The 21,070-nt window shown below is 39.9% G+C and overlaps 1 long non-coding RNA gene across 1 annotated transcript in view; it reads left to right on the top strand.

Annotated features, from left to right (window-relative positions):
* The window catches only part of LOC143818057 (uncharacterized), a 57,833-nt gene extending 54,766 nt beyond the window's left edge, over window positions 1-3,067 (top strand). The window contains exons 3-4 of the long non-coding RNA XR_013224288.1: window positions 1,323-1,535; window positions 2,527-3,067. This is a non-coding gene — a long non-coding RNA (uncharacterized LOC143818057). The remainder of the gene's footprint in view (window positions 1-1,322; window positions 1,536-2,526) is intronic.
* The last annotated feature ends 18,003 nt before the right edge of the window (window positions 3,068-21,070 follow it).

The raw sequence follows: 21,070 nt of genomic DNA, 5'->3' as shown, positions 1-21,070 counted from the left end.
GCTGGGGCTCCACCGACATTTTGTCAAAGCCCAGAGTCCCTGCAATTCTATGGTTTAGATTGTGATGGACTCTGGTAAAATACCTGCTGGATCGGCACATGCGCAGATGGAGATCTTGGCACCAAGATTTCGGGTAACGAGATTTCTGCCCCAAGATCCCCATCTGTGCATTCACTGCCCCTGGCAGCCTATTTCCCAGAGTCCATCACAACGTAAACCATGGAAGTGCAGGGGCCCCATGCTTTCACAAAATAGCAAAATATTGGCGGAGCCCTAGTACCTTCGAAAACCCCTTCCTCCCAGCCTGGGATCCGCAGCATCACCCCTCTCCTGCCTCCGCCAGCTGAGATCCTTGGACCCTGCTCCACTGCAGCCACAACCACCAGTAAACAATAAAACGGACGGATTATAAGAAGTACCATCATTTTGTTAAAAAAGTTTTTTCCTCAAAAGAAAGCAGCACTATACAAAACTGATATAGCAAACAGTTGCAAGCGTTGGGGTACAGGCCCAGTACCCTCCATATTCATAAGGCAAAAAATAAACATCAACAACCCAGAAGTCAATACATCCAAGATAAAGAAGAGATCCATAGACAAAATATATAAGTTTATTTCAGTATAATTAAAAAATCCAAAACATAGACAAAGTTAAAAAAGCAAGATGTCTCAAAAATTGGAGAGACGCTACCAGTACAATTAATATCCTTGAGGGTAAATACTTACCGTATATCCACAATTGCCAATATCAGGCTAAATACTAAATACACAGTGATTACAATTAGATATTCTCAATGGACATAAAATATAATGGAATAATAGCCTATATCAGAGGAGTATATGTATCTTAGATATCCATGAAAACTAAAGTGCACAATGCTATTCTAGTAAATACAATATTCCCTTTCCCTAGTACTTATCTGTTATTAGAGAAGTTCAAGAATTCCTATTCAAAAAGAAATACGCTGTGCATATGGCAGATTTCTAAATATCCATACCCTTGGTGGCGTTCACAAAAGGATAGAAAGACAGGCATCAGGAACTCAATTTATATCATAGAATATAATAATATAGGTCTTACATAGCCCAATAGCATAAATGCCACATTCCCAACTGTGTGGAGGGATGCATATATAATGACGTACATAAAGAGTACATAAAGAGTGTAAATATATAGTGCCCAAATTACCTGCATAAATCGAGGTGGTGTCTCCTCACCCTGACACGCATTTTGCCACTGGCTTCTTACGGGGCCATGGCAAAGTGAGGGGCAATGGTGTATTTAAATACATTGGTGACCAATAAGGACTTCGGTTTTTCTAGGATCATGGAGCAGGCTTGCTGATGCATGATGCTAATGCCGCGTCCCATGGTATGTCATAACTTGCTGGGAACTGCACAATGTCCTGCAAAACTGGAACGCAAGCAGTCACATTATGAGCATTTCTGGAAGGTCACCTGGGTCCGGGAAACCAGCGCTTGCTTACTGCCCACAAAGGATCCGGTAATCCATCAATATGTGCTATGCTGAAACAGGTCAGTATTAGTGCTAATTAGTGTTAATATAAATGTGCTAAAGTGCTAGAATTAGTATCCCAATACCAATTCTACTTGTTCAATAACAGAATGTACGGACGCAAGTGAATCACAAGAAATAATTTATTAAAGTGCCAATATGCTATAAAGGAAGGTGCAGAAAGTGAACATATTATAATCGTTTAATACACAAACACCTACTATATAATAATTAATTAATATACCTCTTTGCAATGATTAGGCTAAATAAAGTGACTACAGTGCAAAATATAATTGTTTTTGGTGCATAGGGGACCATGTAAATGGGTTCACCATAAGGAGATATCAATATCCATATAATTTAACATTTGTTAAATACCGTACTTGAAATAGATATATTTATAGATAAACACATGTTCTCCTAGAACCAAAGCAAGTGAATTGCATTTGATATAAAGACCAAAGATAAAGAAGAAAATGATAATAAAAAACCCATTTAAAATGTCCTTATAATCTGGAAATTACACTACTAGCCACAATTATCAATTATAGCACATAGATATTGAACCTGGACATTAATATCAAAGGGATGAAAAAGAAGCTGATCGCTTGAACAATAATGTAAACCTTATAATTACTAGGTAAGGTATAGATATCATTGATGTGTGAATAGATAAATGACATAAGAAAAATAATTAAAAGGAAAAATAATGTATGAGACACTTCTAAAAAATTGTGGTAGGTCCTATGCCCTGGGTTCATTGGTAAGTATACTGGGTCAGATGGTTACCCTCAAGAGTGCATCCTTCTTCCAAGGATCCCAAAGTCAATAAGTGCAAAAATCTTCATAATGATAAAAATTAAACTGTCCATTGTTAATCAAGACAAATTCTCATCGAGTAATTGGATCTCAAGACTTGCAAAGGAATAAAAGAATGGCGAAAAGATGAAGAAGGGGGAGGAACATTGACATTTTTTCTCTTTGTGTCTTTTTTCTTCTTATCTCCTAAAGGTACATCTTCAACATGATGACAACAGGATGGACACTGACCTGCCTATCCCAAGAAGCATCTCCCCATCACTTCCTGACTGAGTCCTCCCTCCAAGGCCGCCAACCACTAATGAAACAACACATTTTTGAGACATCTTGTTTTTTTAACTTTGTCTATGTGTTGGATTTTTTAATCATACTGAAATAAACTTATATATTTTATCTATGGATCTCTTGATTATCTTGGGTTGTTGATGTTTAGTGCCATTTATTGATTTTTTCTGGACACCTTTGATCATTTATAAGGCAAAAAATGTCAGAACTCTAGACGGAAGATAGTGAAAAAGTATGTGGTCTTATTCACTCATACATGTGCAACGTTTCAGCTCTTCAAACTGTGTGAGCCTTTCTCAAGCCATATAAATATGTAATATTTCGCTCTGTGGATGCTATTACATTGTGTGTCCAATTCAACATGAAAAATGTGATGAAAAGTCCTCTTTAAGAATGTGTACTCATCTAAGGAGTATTCTTATTAGGTCCTGTCAGATTCATGGTTTAATAAAATAACATTGACAAGCACAATACTTTGTTTTATACATGTTATCAAACAATTTCATGTTCAAGTACTCTAATGGGGCCAAAAAATGATAAAAAAGTGTAATAAGATATTAAACAATGATCAAAAACAGATAAATGGAAAAATAGAACAGTCATACAGTAACTCCTGGAAGGTGGGGATGAAAAAAGGGAAAATCAAAAATGTGCATTGAGAACCTAACGTTTATTTAAAATGTAGAAGTATCACTGTAATAATTGGATGTAGGACCTTAGTTTCTCCTTTTTCGTTGGAACGTGGTAATGTCATTGCCATGACATAACAATGATTTTTACTGAACAGGTCTGACAGCAAAGCTAACTACTCACGTGGCTCTGTATTTGGTGCCTGTTTGCTGAATTATTCAATCAAAAGCTAAACAAATCTTCTCACTGTTCTTGTCAATATAACCTTTCCAAAAATGTTTCATTCTGTGTAATTTATTTATAACCTTGGTAAATTGGATATCTTCCATGGTAGAACATCCTCTGATATCATTCATAACAGTAAATCCTAAACTTGTAGTGTAATTGGATTGAAATAAATATACTGCAGGTTTTCCAGCAGGGCAAACAAATTCATGATACATTTTATTTCACCTTGCATGACGTCTTATATCATTTTCCTGTCTGAGAATGTACATATTGTACATCATTTAATAGTGGAAATGTCAAATAGAAAATTCTCTTTTAAAAAGGGCTCTAAAGCTTTCAGTTGAATGATGATCTGTGCTAGTTGGTTATATCATTTATATATTAAACTGTGCAATTGGTGACAATACTATTCACATACTATATTTTATGAATATTTACTCGTAGTTGGTTGTATTTTAATGCACATAGATATAATTCTATACAGATTCTGCAAACATATTAAACTAAATTATTAAATTGGTTGTCTGAATAGGACAGTAGGTCTATTTAACTGAGCACAAAAGCTACTCACTCTAACCATTGCTACCCCCGGTTATTAGAATAAATCTGTTAGGGAACTTTGGTAGATGTATTTCAGTTTAATACAACACCACAAAAAGGGGAAACAAAGAAGTAACCATTACTAGAAATGGTTGAATATTTTGAAATTTGAATTCAACAGGTTAATTTTTATTTTTGCCAAAAATTTTATTTACAGCAAATTGATTCAGCTAAGACTTTAAAGAAGCAATCCATCAAAGTTTTTATCCTCTTCTTATAGTGCAATCATGATATTATATAGCACTGTGTTCTTACAATTGCTCATTTTGCCTTTCTACCCTGTTAAATCTTCTCTTATCTATGCTTTATGTAGAAACAGGAAGTCTCTTGTCCCTGCATTTATCATTCTCCTATTCAATTGCCTCCACCCTGGCATAAGCAGTATATGTCCCAACCAGGTATATACACTCACCGGCCACTTTATTAGGTACACCTGTCCAACTTCTTGTTAACACTTAATTTCTAATCAGCCAATCACATGGCGGCAACTCAGTGCATTTAGGCATGTAGACATGGTCAAGACAATCTCCTGCAGTTCAAACCGAGCATCAGTATGGGGAAGAAAGGTGATTTGAGTGCCTTTGAACGTGGCATGGTTGTTGGTGCCAGAAGGGCTGGTCTGAGTATTTCAGAAACTGCTGATCTACTGGGATTTTCACGCACAACCATCTCTAGGGTTTACAGAGAATGGTCCGAAAAAGAAAAAAAATCCAGTGAGCGGCAGTTCTGTGGGCGGAAATGCCTTGTTGATGCCAGAGGTCAGAGGAGAATGGGCAGACTGGTTCGAGCTGATAGAAAGGCAACAGTGACTCAAATCGCCACCCGTTACAACCAAGGTAGGCCTAAGAGCATCTCTGAACACACAGTGCGTTGAACTTTGAGGCAGATGGGCTACAGCAGCAGAAGACCACACCGGGTACCACTCCTTTCAGCTAAGAACAGGAAACTGAGGCTACAATTTGTACAAGCTCATCGAAATTGGACAGTAGAAGATTGGAAAAACGTTGCTTGGTCTGATGAGTCTCGATTTCTGCTGCGACATTCGGATGGTAGGGTCAGAATTTGGCGTAAACAACATGAAAGCATGGATCCATCCTGCCTTGTATGGAGCATCTTTGGGATGTGCAGCCGACAAATCTGCGGCAACTGTGTGATGCCATCATGTCAATATGGACCAAAATCTCTGAGGAATGCTTCCAGCACCTTGTTGAATCTATGCCACGAAGAATTGCAGTTCTGAAGGCAAAAGGGGGTCCAACCCGTTACTAGCATGGTGTACCTAATAAAGTGGCCGGTGAGTGTATGTCGCTTATCCTGGATCCCATCCTGATGTCTATAAACATGCAGTGAGAAAAATAAGTATATGATACACTGACGATTTTGCATGTTCTCCCACCTGCAAAGAATGCAGGCATCTGTAATTTTTATCATATGCACACTTGAACTGTGAGAGTCAAAATTCTATAAATAATAAACAAAAAATCACATTGTATGAATTAAATAGCATTTAGTGCATTAAATAAGTATTTGATCACCTACAAACCAGCAAGAATTCTGGCTCTTACAGACCTGTTAGTTTTACTTTAAGAAGCCCTCCTACTATAGACAACTGTCTATATATTCAATTAATCGCACTCCAATCTCTCCACCTTGGACAAAACCAAAGTTTGTCTAATGACATCAGGGTCAAAATTGTAGACCTACACCAGGCATGGATGGGCTACAGGACAATAGGCAAGCAGCTTGGTGAAAAAGTTTCAACTGTTGGCACAATTATTAGAAAATGGAAGAAACAAAAGATGACTATCAATCTTCCTCGGTCTGGGCTTTATGCAAGACCTGGCCTCGTGGGGTAAGGATGATTCTGAGAAAGGTCAGGAATCAGCCCAGAACTACATGGAGGACCTGGCCAATGACCCGAAGAGAGTTGAGACCGCAGTCTCAAGCATTACTGTAATACACTCTGCCATCATGGATTAAAATCCTGCTTGGCACTCAACATCCCCCTACTCATGCCAGCACATGTCCAGGCACATATGAAGTTCTCCATTGACGATCTGAATCATCCAGCGGAGACATGGCAGAAGGTCATGTGGTCAGACCAAATAGAATTTTTTTGTGTCAACTTCACTCGCCCAGTTTGGAGGAAGAAGAAGGATTAGTACAAACCCAAGATCACCAAATCAACCATGAAGCATGGTGGGGGAAACATCACATTTTGGGGGTACTTTTCTGCAAAGTGAGGAGTACTACTGCACCATGTTAAATGAAGAATGGACAGAGTCATATATCACAGGATTTTTTACCCAAAAACCTCCTTCCCTCAGCAAGAGCATTGAAGATGGGTCATGGTTGGGCCTTCCAGCATTACAATGCCCCAAAACACACAGCCATGGCAACTATGGAGTGGCTCAGAGGGAGGCAATTCAAGGTCTTGGAGTGGCCTAGTCAGTCTTCAAACCCGAACCCATTAGAAAATTTTTGGAGGGAGCTGAAACTCAATGTTGCCCAGCGACAGCCCCGAAACCTGAAAGATCTGTATGGAGGGGTGGGCAAAATTCCCTGCTGCAGTGGGTGTACAAACTTGGTCCAGAACTACAGGAAACATATGACCTCTCTAATTGCAAACTAAGGTTTATGCACCAAATGTTAAGTTCTGCTTTTCTATTGTGTCAAATACTTATTTCATGAAAAAAATGCAAACAAATTGTGTAAAAATAATGGGGCGATTTATTTTCTCAGATGGTAAAGCTGCCAACTCTTCTTGGCAAAAAGTCTCCAGTTCCTGTAAATTCCTGGGCTGTCTAGCATGAAGTGCGTGCTCGAGATCTCCCCAGAGTGGCTAAATGATATTGAGGACAGGAGACTGAGATGGCCACTCTAGAACCTTCCTTTTGTTCTGCTGTAGCCAATGACAGTTCCACTTAGCCATGTGTTTTGGATCATTGTCATGTTGGAAAGTTCAAGTACGTCCCAAGCGCAGCTACCGGGCTGATAAGTGCAAATTTGCCTCCAGTATTTGCTGATAACCTGCTGCATTCATCTTTCCTTCAACTTTGACCAAGTTTCCTGTGCCTTTGTAGCTCACACATCCCCAAAACATCAGCAACCCACCTCTGTGCTTTACAGTAAGAATGGTTTTCCTTTCATTATAGGCCTTGTTGGCCTCTCTCCAAATGTAACATTTATGGTTGTGGCCAAAAGCTTGTATTTTGGTTTCATCACTCTAAATTACCTTGTTCCAGAAGTTTTGAGGCTTGTCTCTGTGTTGTTTTGTGTACTGTAGGTGAGATACTTTGTGGCATTTTCGCAATAATGGCTTTCTTCTGGCGACTCGACCATGCAGCCCATCTTTCTTCAAGTGCCTCCTTATTGTGCATCTGAAAACAATCACACTGCTAGTTTTCAGGGAGTCCAGTATTTCAGCTGATGTTATTTGTGGGTTTTTCTTTGCAACCTAAACAATTTTCCTGGCAGTTGTGGACAAAAAATTTTTTGGTCTACCTGACTGTGATTTTGTTTTTACAGAGCCCTTGATTTTCCATTTGTTAATCACAGTTTGAGCGCTGCTGACTGGCATTATCTATTTCTTGGATATCTTTTTGTATCCCTTTCCTGTTTTATACAGTTCAACTACCTTTTCCCATAGATTTGTTGACAATTCTTTTGCTTTCCCAATGACTCACAATCCAGAAACCTCAGTGACAGGATGAAAGCTGCAAGAGTCTGTCTGGATACCAGAAACTCACTCAGCTTTTATGCACACACACTGATTACAAGCAAACAGGTCACAGGTGAGGATTTTACCCAATCAAACCCATTTGTGTCAATTGCTGTACATGTTATCAGGCAAAAATCACCAGAGTATGTGAACTTTTGATCTGGGTAATTTGGATATTTTGGGTTGTCATTATGATTTAAAAAGAGAAAACACAGTAGTTTGACAATAAATGGCTTCATCCAACCACTAACCATGAGCTGAGAAATAGTTTTGGTGTTATAATTCATATTCTCTGAAAAAAGGTCAAGAAAGCAAAAATTCTGCCAGGGTATGTAAACTTTTGATCACAACTGTATGAGAATTCCATATTTTACTTAAATCTCATTATGAAATCTTCATCTGGGAAATTAAAATGAAGCAGTTACACAGTGTGGACTCCAACAGGGGTTCATCCTGTCATGAAGGTCTTGGTAAAAGCTAAGTGGGAGTCTGAGGTTTCTCCATTGAAGCTGAGGAGACTGGACCACCTGCTGAGCCAGGTGTTCTGTTATAGCTACACATGCTGAAGTGGGATATAATACAGTTTATAGATATGACTTTAAATCTTAGAAGAAGAAGGAATATAAACCAGCTCACCCGTGATGCATAAACCAAACCTCGGGAGCACGGACCCGCTGTGTCCTGGCGTACTCGTATAAAGTCCAAAAAAGAAAAGAATGTCCAGCTTCACCGAGTCCGTAAAAAAGAGTTTTCTTTATTCACAAACTTTAAACATGGAGGATACAGACTTCAGCACGAACCTTTGAGATTCTTACCCATATGGTTCGTGCTGAAGTCTGTATCCTCCATGTTTAAAGTTTGTGAATAAAGAAAACTCTTTTTTATGGACTCGGTGAAGCTGGATATTCTTTTCTTTTTATGACTTTAAATCCACCTTTTCTTCACAGAAATGTTTACCAATCAAAAGCTATTGAAAAGCCACAGTCTTTGATCTGTCCAAAGGAGAATTCTAGTTCACACCACTTCTTAAACTATTCATATGTAGATTATGTTTCACCCTCTAATATCTGGGGCTGTTACATTTAATAGTAGCAAAGAGTATATAGAACAAACCAGATGTCAAATACTGCAAAATATGCATATACTTTTAAAGGGGAATTGCTCCAAAAGGATAAAAAGACATTGCTCAACCAACAAAACATGTCAAAGACCTAGAAGGAATACCTCATTCAGAATATCAATATGAAGATGTGCATACAAAAGAAATCTGAAAAAAATGCATTCAAATACATTTTTCAAATTGTTTTGTTTTATTTTATTGAGAAAAATAGAAAAAAAGATGGGATTAGCCAAAGTTCTGGATTATTCCTCACTGTTTAACCCCTTTACCCCCAAGGGTGGTTTGCACGTTAATGACCAGGCCAATTTTTACAATTCTGACCACTGTTTTTTATGAGGTTATAACTCTGGAACGCTTCAATGGATCCTGGTGATTCTGACATTATTTTCTTGTGACATATAGTACTTCATGATAGTGGTAAAATTTCTTTGATATTACCTGTGTTTATTTGTGAAAAAAATGAAAAATTGGCAAAAATTTTGAAAATTTCGCAATTTTCCAACTTTGAATTTTTATGCCCTTAAATCACAGAGATATGACACGCAAAATACTTAATAAGTAACATTTTCCACATGTCTACTTTACATCAGCACAATTTTGGAACCAAAATTCTTTTTTGTTAGGGAGTTATAAGGGTTAAAAGTTGACCAGAAATTTCACATTTTTACAACACCATTTTTTTTAGGGACCATATCTCATTTGAAGTCATTTTGAGGGGTCTATGTGATAGAAAATACCCAAGTGTGACACCATTCTAAAAACTGCACCCCTCAAGGTGCTCAAAACCACATTCAAGAAGTTTATTAACCCTTCAGGTGTTTCACAGGAATTTTTGGAATGTTTAAATAAAAATGAACATTTAACTTTTTTTCACACAAAATTTATTTCAGCTCCAACTTGTTTTATTTTACCAAGGGTAACTGGACCCCAAAAGTTGTTTTACAATTTGTCCTGAGTACGCTGATACCCCATATGTGGGGGTAAACCACTGTTTGGGCGCATGGCAGAGCTCGGAAGGAAAGGAGCGCCATTTTACTTTTCAATGCAAAATTGACTGGAATCGAGATGGGATGCCATGTTGCGTTTGGAGAGCCCCTGATGTGCCTAACCATTGAAACCCCCCACAAGTGACACCATTTTGGAAAGTAGACCCCCTAAGGAACTTATCTAGATGTGTGTTGAGCACTTTGACCCACCAAGTGCTTCACAGAAGTTTATAATGCAGAGCCGTAAAAATAAAAAATCATATTTTTTCACAAAAATGATCTTTTCACCCCCAATTTGTTATTTTCCCAAGGGTAAGAGAAGAAATTAGACTGCAAAAATCGTTGTGCAATTTGTCCTGAGTATGACAATACCCAATATGTGGGGGTAAACCACTGTTTGGGCGCATAGCAGAGCTCGGAAGGGAAGGAGCGCCATTTTACTTTTCAATGCAAAATTGACTGGAATTGAGATGGGACACCATGTTGCGTTTGGAGAGCCCCTGATGTGCCTAAACATTAAAACCCCCCACAAGTGACACCATTTTGGAAAGTAGACCCCCTAAGGAACTTATCTAGATGTGTTTTGAGAGCTTTAAACCCCCAAGTGTTTCACTACAGTTTATAAAGCAGAGCCGTGAAAATAAAAATTCTTTTTTTTCACAAAAATGATTTTTTAGCCCCCAGTTTTGTATTTTCACAAGGGTAACAGGATAAATTGGACCCCAGTAGTTGTTGTCCAATTTGTCCTGAGTACGCTGATACCCCATATGTGGGGGGAACCACTGTTTGGGCGCATGGCAGAGCTCAGAAGGGAAGGAGCGCCATTTGGAATGCAGACTTAGATGGATTGGTCTGCAGGCGTCATGTTGCATTTGCAGAGCCCCTGATGTACCCAAACAGTACAAACCCCCCACAAGTGACCCCATATTAGAAACTAGACCTCCCAAGGAACTTATAGAGATGTGTTGTGAGAACTTTGAACCCCCAAGTGTTTCACTACAGTTTACAACGCAGAGCCGTGAAAATAAAAAATCTTTTTTTCCCACAAAAATGATTTTTAGCCCCCCAAATTTTTATTTTCCCAAGGATAACAAGAGAACTTGGACCCCTAAAGTTGTTGTCCAATTTGTCTCGAGTACGCTGATACCCCATATGTTGGGATTAACCCCTGTTTGGGCGCACGGGAGAGCTCGGAAGGGAAGGAGCACTGTTTTACTTTTTCAACGCAGAATTGGCTGGAATTGAGATCGGACGCCATGTCGCGTTTGGAAAGCCCCTGATGTGCCTGAACAGTGGAAACTCCCCAATTCTACCTGAAACCCTAATCCAAACACACCCCTAACCCTAATCCCAACGGTAACCCTAACCACACCCCTAACCCTGACACACCCCTAACTCTAATCCCAACCCTAATCCCAACCGTAAATGTAATCCAAACCCTATCCCTAACTTTAGCCCCAACCCTAATCCTAACTTTAGCCCCAACCCTAACCCTAACTTAGCCCCAACCCTAACCCTAACTTTAGCCCCAACCCTAGCCCTAAATTTAGCCCCAACCCTATCCCCTAACTTTAGCTCCAACCCTAGCCCCAACACTAACCCTAGCCCTAACCCTAACCCTAACCCTAGCCCTAACCCTAGCCCTAACCCTAGCCCTAACCCTAACCCTAGCCCTAACCCTAGCCCTAACCCTAATGGAAAAATGGAAATAAACACATTTTTTTAATTTTATTATTTTTCCCTAACTAAGGGGGAGATGAAGGGGGGTCTGATTTACTTTTATAGCGTTTTTTATAGAGGATTTTTATGGTTGGCAGCTGTCACACACTAAAAGACGCTTTTTATAGCCAAAAAGTTTTTGCGTCTCCATTAGTGTTGAGCATTCCGATACCGCAAGTATTGGGTATCGGCCGATACTTGCGGTATCGGAATTCCGATACCGAGTTCCGATATTTTTGTGGTATCGGAAATCGGAATCAGAAGTTCCCAGTGTATGGTTCCCAGCGTCTGGAGGAGAGGAGACTCTCCTTCAGGCCCTGGGATCCATATTCATGTAAAAAATAAAGAATTAAAATAAAAAATATGGATATACTCACCTGTCCGGCGGCCCCTGGACCTTACCGATTGTAACCGGCAGCCTTTGTTCCTAAGAATGAGGGGTTTAGGACCCTCGATGACATCGCGGCTTGTGATTGGTCGCGTGCCGCTCATGTGACCGCTCACGCGACCAATCACAAGCCGCGACGTCATCGCAGGTCCTAAACTCCTTATTCTTAGGAACGGAGGCTGCCGGTTACAATCGGTAAGGTCCAGGGGCCGTCGGACAGGTGAGTATATCCATATTTTTTATTTTAATTCTTTATTTTTTACATGAATATGGATCCCAGGGCCTGAAGGAGAGTTTCCTCTCCTTCAGACCCTGGGAACCATCCAGGATAACTTCCGATACTTGTGTCCCATTGACTTGTATTGGTATCGGGTATCGATATCGGCGATATCCGATATTTTTCGGGTATCCGCCGATACTATCTGATACCGATACTTTCAAGTATCGGAAGGTATCGCTCAATACTAGTCTCTATATTTTGAGACCTATAATTTTTCGATATTTTGGTCCACAGAGTCATGTGAGGTCTTGTTTTTTTGTGGGACGAGTTGACGTTTTTATTGGTAACATTCTTCGGGTCAGTATGATTACAGCGATATCTCATTTATATCATTTTTTTATGTTTTGGCGCTTTTATACGATAAAAGCTATTTTATAGAAAAAATAATTATTTTGGCATCGCTTTATTCTGAGGACTATAACTTTTTTATTTTTTTGCTTATGATGCTGTAAGGCGGCTCGTGTTTTGCGGGACAAGATGATGTTTTAAGCGGTATCATGGTTATTTATATCTGTCTTTTTTATCGCGTGTTATTCCACTTTTTGTTCGGCGGTATGATAATAAAGCATTGTTTTTTGCCTCGTTTTTTTTTTTTTTTCTTACAGTGTTCACTGAAGGGGTTAACTAGTGGGACAGTTTTATAGGTTGGGTCGTTACGGACTCAGCGATACTAAATATGTGTACTTTTATTGTTTTGTTTTTTTATTTAGATAAAGAAATGTATTTATGGGAATAATATATATTTTTTCCTTATTTAGGAATTTTTTTTTTTTTTTTAAACATGTGGAATTTTTTTTTTTTACTTTTTTACTTAGTCCCAGGGGGGAACATCACAGATCGCTGATCTGACAGTTTGTACAGCATTCTGTCAGATCAGCGATCTGACTTACAGCGCTGCAGGCTTACCAGCGCCTGCTCTGGACCCGGAAGTAGTCCCTGCAGGACCCGGATGCAGCCCCGTGGCCATTTTGGATCTGGGGCCTGCAGGGATAGGAGGTAAGAGATGCTCGGAGCAATGCAATCACATCGTGTTGCCCCGAGGGTCTCAGGGAAGCACGCAGGGAGCCCCCTCCCTGCGCGATGCTTCCCTATACCGCCGGAACACTGCGATCATGTTTGATCGCAGTGTGCCGGGGGTTAATGTGCCGGGGCGGTCCGTGACCACTCCTGGCACATAGTGCCGGATGTCAGCTGTGATAATCAGCTGACACCCGGCCACGATCGGCCGCCGGAATCTCGGGAGATGAGATTTCAGTGCTGAGATCTCAACTCTCGAGATCTTGGTCCCAAGATCTCCATCTGCGCATGCGCCGCCTCCCGGTGGCCATTTTCCCGAAGTCCACGGCAAAGGAAAGCATGGACGAACTGCCGGGGGCTCTGGCCTTTCACAAAATGGCGGCAGAGCCCCCCGCAGCACCGGAGACAGCCCTGCAGCACCAGAGACAGCCCTGCAGCACCGGAGCCCCTCTGCAGCATCGGAGCCCTCCTGCAGCACCGGAGCCCCCCTGCAGACCCCATCATCCCAGCCTGCAGCACAGGAGCTCCCCTGCAGACCCCCTCATCCCAGCCTGCAGCACAGGAGCCCCCTGAAGTACAGGAGCCCCCCTGCAGACCCCCTCATCCCAGCCTGCAGCAATGCTTCAATCCTGCCTCCAGCAACGACCCTGGGACCCTGATCCACTGCAGCGACAACCCCTGGTAAGCAATAAGACACATGGATTATAAGAAGCCCCACCAATTTATTAAAAAAAGTTTTTTCCTATTTTTCTCCTCAAAATTTGGGGTGCGTCTTATAATCCGGAGCGTCTTACAAAGCGAAAAATACGGTATATTCAACATTGAGGCCATTCACCATATGACCACATTCAATTATATGCTTGGGCACCAGCAAGTCTAACCTCTTTGCCCTAATAGTATACCTATGGTGGTTAATACGTGTCTTAAAATCACATGTGGTTTCACCCACCTACCATAAATTGCATGGACATTATAGTAAATATAAATATGGACCATAGTAAATTATTCACATATTCGGACAAGTATGTCTGATAGTGATTAAAAGTAAAGGTTTCATTGGTGCTAGAATGCTGGAAATGGGTTCCTTTCATCATGTTAGGACAGTTGATGTCGTTTAAACAAGGAAAACAGCCTATTCTGAATTTTCCCATCAAATAGGTTTGTGTCTGTAATTTTTCTGGCCAATATCAGAATGAGCCAATATATATTTTATATTTCTTGCCCTTTTATATGTGATTAATGCAGGAGACTGATATTCCTCAATGTCCAGTAAACATTTACCCAGCATGGGCCAATGAAGTCTGATGATTTTAACAATTATATACTGGTAGCTTTCTTCCCAAAAATTGTCACCATTGGATTTCTCTTAATTGTTTTGACTACATTTGATTTATTTAAGAGTATCACATTACATTATCTTAACCATATTTATCCAGCGCACCAATAACCAGAAGTAAACTTTATACCTCTGATCATAGCTGCAGGCTCACTCTGTCATCTGACAGCGTGGGAACTGAGGCGGTCTGACTGGTAGTGATGATTTTACAGTGCCAATTAGAAGCGGTGTTTGCAGCGTTGTCATGCACATGACAGAGCGAAAAACACCAGGTGTTCGGTAGGCCGAACCCGAACAGTAACAGGGACTTCCTGGTGGTACAGACGCCGAACTTTACTGTTTGGGTTCGCCCATATCTAATTATGATTAGAATTTTTTTAAGATACATTTACCACAAGATCTAATCCTTGTTATTTAGTCTTGCCTGTCTCGGGGGGAGTACACATCCCTTCCGTTGTTTCTCTCCTTTGTCTCCGATGATGTTTTCTTCCGCCTCTTCTATTCCTCTTGCGTCCCGTTCTGATGAACTCAATAGTCCGTCTAAAAAAACGCATTATCAGTAAGCAAAATGCTATAAAAAATATTGTCACTTTTTTATTTGGATAATAGCCACCTGTTCCTGGTTTGATTTTCTTATCCTTCATAGATTTAGATCCTTCTTTTTGCAAACTGTATATATTAATCAGGCAAAAATCTTCATGATCTCTATTCCATTGATGTCTTTTAACATCCACTGACTCCTCTCTTCATTTCCTCAATCTTACAGTAACCATATCTTTACATTTTTCTCACTCATCGGGTTTCAAAATGTCTTTCAATTTACTTTCAGTCTCCTCAACATTGTTGTTCAAAGTCTGTATTTCTTGTTGCAAAAATTCCATATTGAGAAGTGATATATCCATGGCATACTTATTAGAAAAAGAGACAAATCTATGGCAAACAAAACAAACTATTAAAAAATATATTAGGTTGGTTGTTAGATTGCATGTCCCTTGGAATTCTCTTATTTTTAAAATATTCCTGCAATGTAATTAAATGTAGTTGTAAAGTATATAAACATTTACTATCAAGACCACACTTGTGCCTTAGGTCAGTCTGTGATAGGAATGTTGCATCTACCTCAATTCTGTTCAAAATCCTCTCCGTGTCCTTTATGGTGTAGAAAAATACGTCTGGCATATCTGAATTTCCACTGGTAGTAGACATCTTAGAAAAAAAAAGCCATGCATGCTTCACCTGGTAATATATACGAAGGAAAGACAAACGCAGCACCAGCAATGGACTAGGGTGCCATGCTCGCAAACAAATACCAAACATTTAACTTAGTATGGAGACATTTCCGTTCCGGGTGAGAACCTTTCTCAAAAAAAATAAATAAAAAAAATAAATAAATAATATATATATTTTATATTGTACTGTGTATATATACAGTACAGACCAAAAGTATGGACACACCTTCTCATTTAAAGATTTTTCTGTATTTTCATGACTATGAAAATTGTACATTCACACTGAAGGAATCAAAACTATGAATTAACACATGTGGAATTATATACTTAACAAAAAAGTGTGAAACAACTGAAATTATGTCTTATATTCAAGGTTCTTCAAATTAGCCACCTTTTGCTTTGATGACTGCTTTGCACACTCCTGAAATTCTCTTGATGAGCCTCAAGAGGTAGTCACCGGGAATGGTTTTCACTTCACAGGTGTGCCCTGTCAGGTTTAATAAGTGGGATTTCTTGCCTTATAAATGGGGTTGTGTTGAGCAGAAGTCTGGTGGATACACAGCTGATAGACCTACTGAATAGACTGTTAGAATTTGTATTATGGCAAGAGAAAAGCAGCTAAGAAAAAGAAAAACGAGTGGCCATCATTACTTTAAGAAATGAAGGTCAGTCAGTCCGAAAAATTGGGAAAACTTTGAAAGTGTCCACAAGTGCAGTGGCAAAAACCATCAAGCGCTACAAAGAAACTGGCTCACATGAGGACCGCACCAGGAAAGCAAAACAAAGAGTCACCTCTGCTTCTGAGTGTATCTGAGTCACCAGTCTCAGAAATCGCAGGTTAACAGCAGCTCTGATTAGAGACCAGGTCAATGCCACACAGAGTTCTAGCAGCAGACACATCTCTACAACAACTGTTAAGAGGAGACTTTGTGCAGCAGGCCTTCATGGTAAAATAGCTGCTAGGAAACCACTGCTAAAGACAAGTAACAAGCAGAAGAGACTTGTTTGGGCTAAAGAACACGAGGACTGGACATTAGACCAGTGGAAATCTGTGCTTTGGTCTGATGAGTCCAAATTTGAGATCTTTGGTTCCAACCACCGTGCCTTTGTACAATCCAGAAAAGGTGAACAGATGGACTCTATGTGCCTGGTTCCCACCGTGAAGCATGGAGGAGGAGTTGTGATGGTGTGGGGGTGCTTTGCTGGTGACACTTTCTCGGGGAAGTCCTTCAAGATTGTTGGAAGACCATTCCCGGTGAATACCTCTTGAAGCTTTTTTCCTCTGGGATATTAATTACATTTTATAGCTTGTTCCTCAATTAAATCATTTTGTGCCTCCTATGGTGGTTAATGTGTAACATGTTTTTTAACCCCTTCATGACCCGGGGTATTTTTGTTTTTGTGTTTTTGTTTTTTGCTCCCCTCCTTCCCAGAGCTATAACTTTTTTACTTTTCTAACAATATGACCATGTGGGGGCTTATTTTTTGTAGGACGAGTTGTTCTTTTGAACGACAGAATTGCTTTTGCCATGTCGTGTACTAGAAAACAGTAAAAAAATTCCAAGTGCGGTGAAATTGTAAAAAAAAGTGCAATTCCACACTTGTTTTTGTTTGGCTTTTTTGCTAGGTTCATTAAATTGTAAAACTAACCTGCAATTATGATTCTCCAGGTCATTATGAGTTCATAGACACCAAACATATCTAAGTGGGGAAAAAATGTTTTAAACTTTGCTAAAAAGAAAAAAAACTGCGCAAATTTCCGATACTCGTAGCTTCTCCATTTTTCATGATCTGGGCTGGGTGAGGGCCTTTTTTTTGCGTGCCGAGCTGATGTTTTTAATGATATCATTTTGGTGCAGATACGTTCTTTTGATCGCCCATTATTGCATTTTAATGCAATGTGGGGTGACCAAAAAAACGTAATTCTGGCTTTTTTTAATTTTTTATCACTATGCCATTTAGCAATCAGGTTAATCCTTTTTTATTGATAAATCAGGCAATTCTGAATACGGCGATACCAAATATGTGAAGGTTTGATTTTTATTGTATTTTTTATTTTGAATGGGGCGAAAGGGGGGTGATTTGAACTTTTATATATTTTTTCATATTTTTAAAAATATTTTTTTTTTACTTTTGCCATGCTTCAATAGCCTCCATGGGAGGCTAGAAGCTGGCACAACTTGATTGGCTCTGCTGCATAGAGGCGATGCTCAGAGTGTCTCTAATTTCAGTGAGTGTCTCTAATTTCTATTCACCTGATGAAGGGAACAGACCATCCTTGAAACATATAGTGCCATTAAACGTCTCTGTCATGATTCATTTTTGGATTTGTAGCAGATCTGGTTTCCCTCAGATTAAAACTTTTTTAATAGTTGTGAGTGGTTCGCGATTCCACCTGTGCCTATTGTGGGCACATGTCAGCTGTTCAAAACAGCTAACATGTCCCAGCTTTGATGCGGGCTCACCGCCGGAGCCCACATCAAAGCAGGGGCTCTGCCATCGGACATACTATTCTGTCCGATGGCAGAAAGGGGTTAAATTACTGTTTATGTCACAGCTATAAAAAGGCTGTGAGTGTCTCTAATTTCTATGCACCTGATGAAGGGGGCAGACCATCCTTGAAACATGTAGTGCCATTAAACATCTCTGTCATGATTCATTTTTGGATTTGTGGCAGATCTGTTTTCCCCCAGATTAAAACTTTTTTCCTTTCAGGTCATTGGGGGTTAATGTACAGTAGTTTTCCCCGGTGGCCTGCTTGTTTAATTGCATTGTTGCTGGGTTAGCTGATGTGGGTGGTGACCACTCCCACCATCCTTCAAGAGGTCACCTGATGCCTCAGCTGACTGTCGGTGTTAGTGCATTCTACAGCGACGAAGCTGGAGGAAAGAGCTTGCTGGGTGCAGTGGTGCTTTGCTGAGTTTGTTTTTCTGGTGCCTTACTCTGCTGTGAGGTGCTTCTCAGCAGAAGGAGCTAAGTGTTGAATTTTTTTTACCCTGTCCCTTTTGGTGTCGGTCTTTCCATTCCATTTGTTGTATTAGTGTAGCAGTGGGACCATTTCTCGCACCTGCCAGTTCCCTACTTAGGGATAAAAGCAGGGCAAGTGAGGGATTAGGTATCCTACTCGGCGACGGGGTGAAAGAACCAATATAGGGATGATAGTAAGATCAGGGCACATCCTCAGGTAAATGCAAGAGGTGTCCATTCCCCCATTCCCTATCGACAGGGCCCACCTTTGTTATAGTTTCCCTGGTATACCCTGGTGTTGTGTGTTGTGCTGTTTGGTGACCGACCAACCGTTTGGTCATGTCACACTGCTCCAGTCACATCATGACAGTCTCATCTTGTGATGTTAATAGGCTGGTCTCCTCCATTGCAGCACCGAGAACATGTCTGCACCCTTCCTTTTCCTCCTGAATTGCCTCTTCAATTCCTGACATAGCTCTTTCCTCCTCCCCCTGCCACAGACTTTTGCAGTGACTGATGAGTCATACATTTTAAAATCGACCTCCAGTTTCTACATAGAGCTTAGAAAAACTCAGTCAGCTTTTAATCACATGATGTCATAGACCTAATAGAAAAGAGAAGAATTAGCTGGGTAGAAAGGCAAAATGAGCAAAGGTAAGTACACAGTGCTATATAATATGATGATTGCAATATATTAAGAGAATAAAATTGGAGTGCTCAGAAAAGATATAAAACACTCCAAGGTCTCCAAGGACTGTATTGAATATTTTTCTGTTTTGTACTGAATGTTGATTGCATTAATTTGTATTTTATAAATTATTGTACTGCAGCATCAATGAATTTACAGACACGCTGACTTTGGAGATCCAGCACTTTCCTATCTGTGTATTATTTGCAGACAGAGAGTACCACTTTCATTTTTTAAGTTCTTCTGTACTGCGGTAGTATACCATACTCTGTTTTAAGCCTTTCTATGCTTATCTCTGATTATGAGCTATGTGGTCTGACCTCTTTTCTCTAGGCTATAAAATACTAAAATGGCCAATGCTTTCCGTTTAATCTTTGATGATGGTTGTTATATTCCCCACCTCTACCAATTAACTTCACTAGGCCAAGTGATGTAATAGCTGCCAGACCTTATGGGCAAGCCTGGGAGTTGGTGCTTCTGTCATCATGTGAGCCCATTTTCTGTGTGATGTAATATTCAGCAATGCATGAAATTGTGCTGTGAATTTTTTTTAGCTATCCACTCAAATAGAATTGCAAATTGTTCATTTTTGCTGTTTCATTTCATGAAATTTTACTTTGCCAATTCACAGCAAATCAATTTGATCAACTATGCACATTATTATCCATTGAAATCAATTGTTTATCTGCAGAAAATGCAGGGCAGGAAATGTAAACTTCTGTAGAGAATGCAGTAGAGATGTTTTAGGAAGCTAAAGCTCTGTCAAAGACAAGTCAGAAACACCTTTACATGGCCAGTCCATTCTACCATCGCTGAGAAATTAGCATGTGAATTGATATTCAAATGAGGCTGAAGAGTTATTGTAGATCAGAAGTCTCTGTCACTCCAGCTCTGTTCACTGCTTGTAGCACATTATCCTGCTTCACTGATAGCTCCTTTGCCTGAAATCACACAGCATAGAAGCTGGCAGTCAAGCAGAAGGAGGGAGAGCTGGGCAAGGAATAGAGTTGGAGTGACAGAGGTTTCAGATCTACAAATAGTTTTTCAGCCTCCTTTGCAAATCAATTCAAATACTGATTTGACAGTAATGGAGAAACTGACTGACCTTGTAAAGGTGCGGGAATTCTCTTTGAAAGAACTACATGCACATATAGATAGTTTGGAGGGTTAAAATCCTGCTGACAGATTCCCTTATGCAGGAAAATCCTTTTAAGGTTATTAAAATATATATCACATTTTCATTTTCAGGTTTAAGGATGCTGACAATAAAATTATCATATTGCTCTGATATGTGGAATTATTTTAGATTTTTTTTTCTCTTTAAATGTGATAGATTTGTAACAAAATGAAAAAAGTGGGTGAAGCAATGGAACATTGCATATCAATGTACGCTTCTAGAGAGAGTGGGTGACTGATTGACAGTAGGGTTGAGCGACTTTCATTTTTTTAAGATCGAGTAGGGTTTTGGGAAACCCGATTTTGTCCAGAGTCGAGTCGAGTGCAGTCGGCCGATTATCGCTAAAAGTCGGGGATCGACCGAAA

The sequence above is a fragment of the Ranitomeya variabilis genome, chromosome 3 (genome assembly GCF_051348905.1).
Source record: "Ranitomeya variabilis isolate aRanVar5 chromosome 3, aRanVar5.hap1, whole genome shotgun sequence".
Lineage (NCBI taxonomy): Eukaryota > Metazoa > Chordata > Amphibia > Anura > Dendrobatidae > Ranitomeya > Ranitomeya variabilis.
The sequence above is the reverse complement of the archived record's forward strand: the minus strand, read 5'-3'. Positions and strand labels throughout refer to the sequence as shown.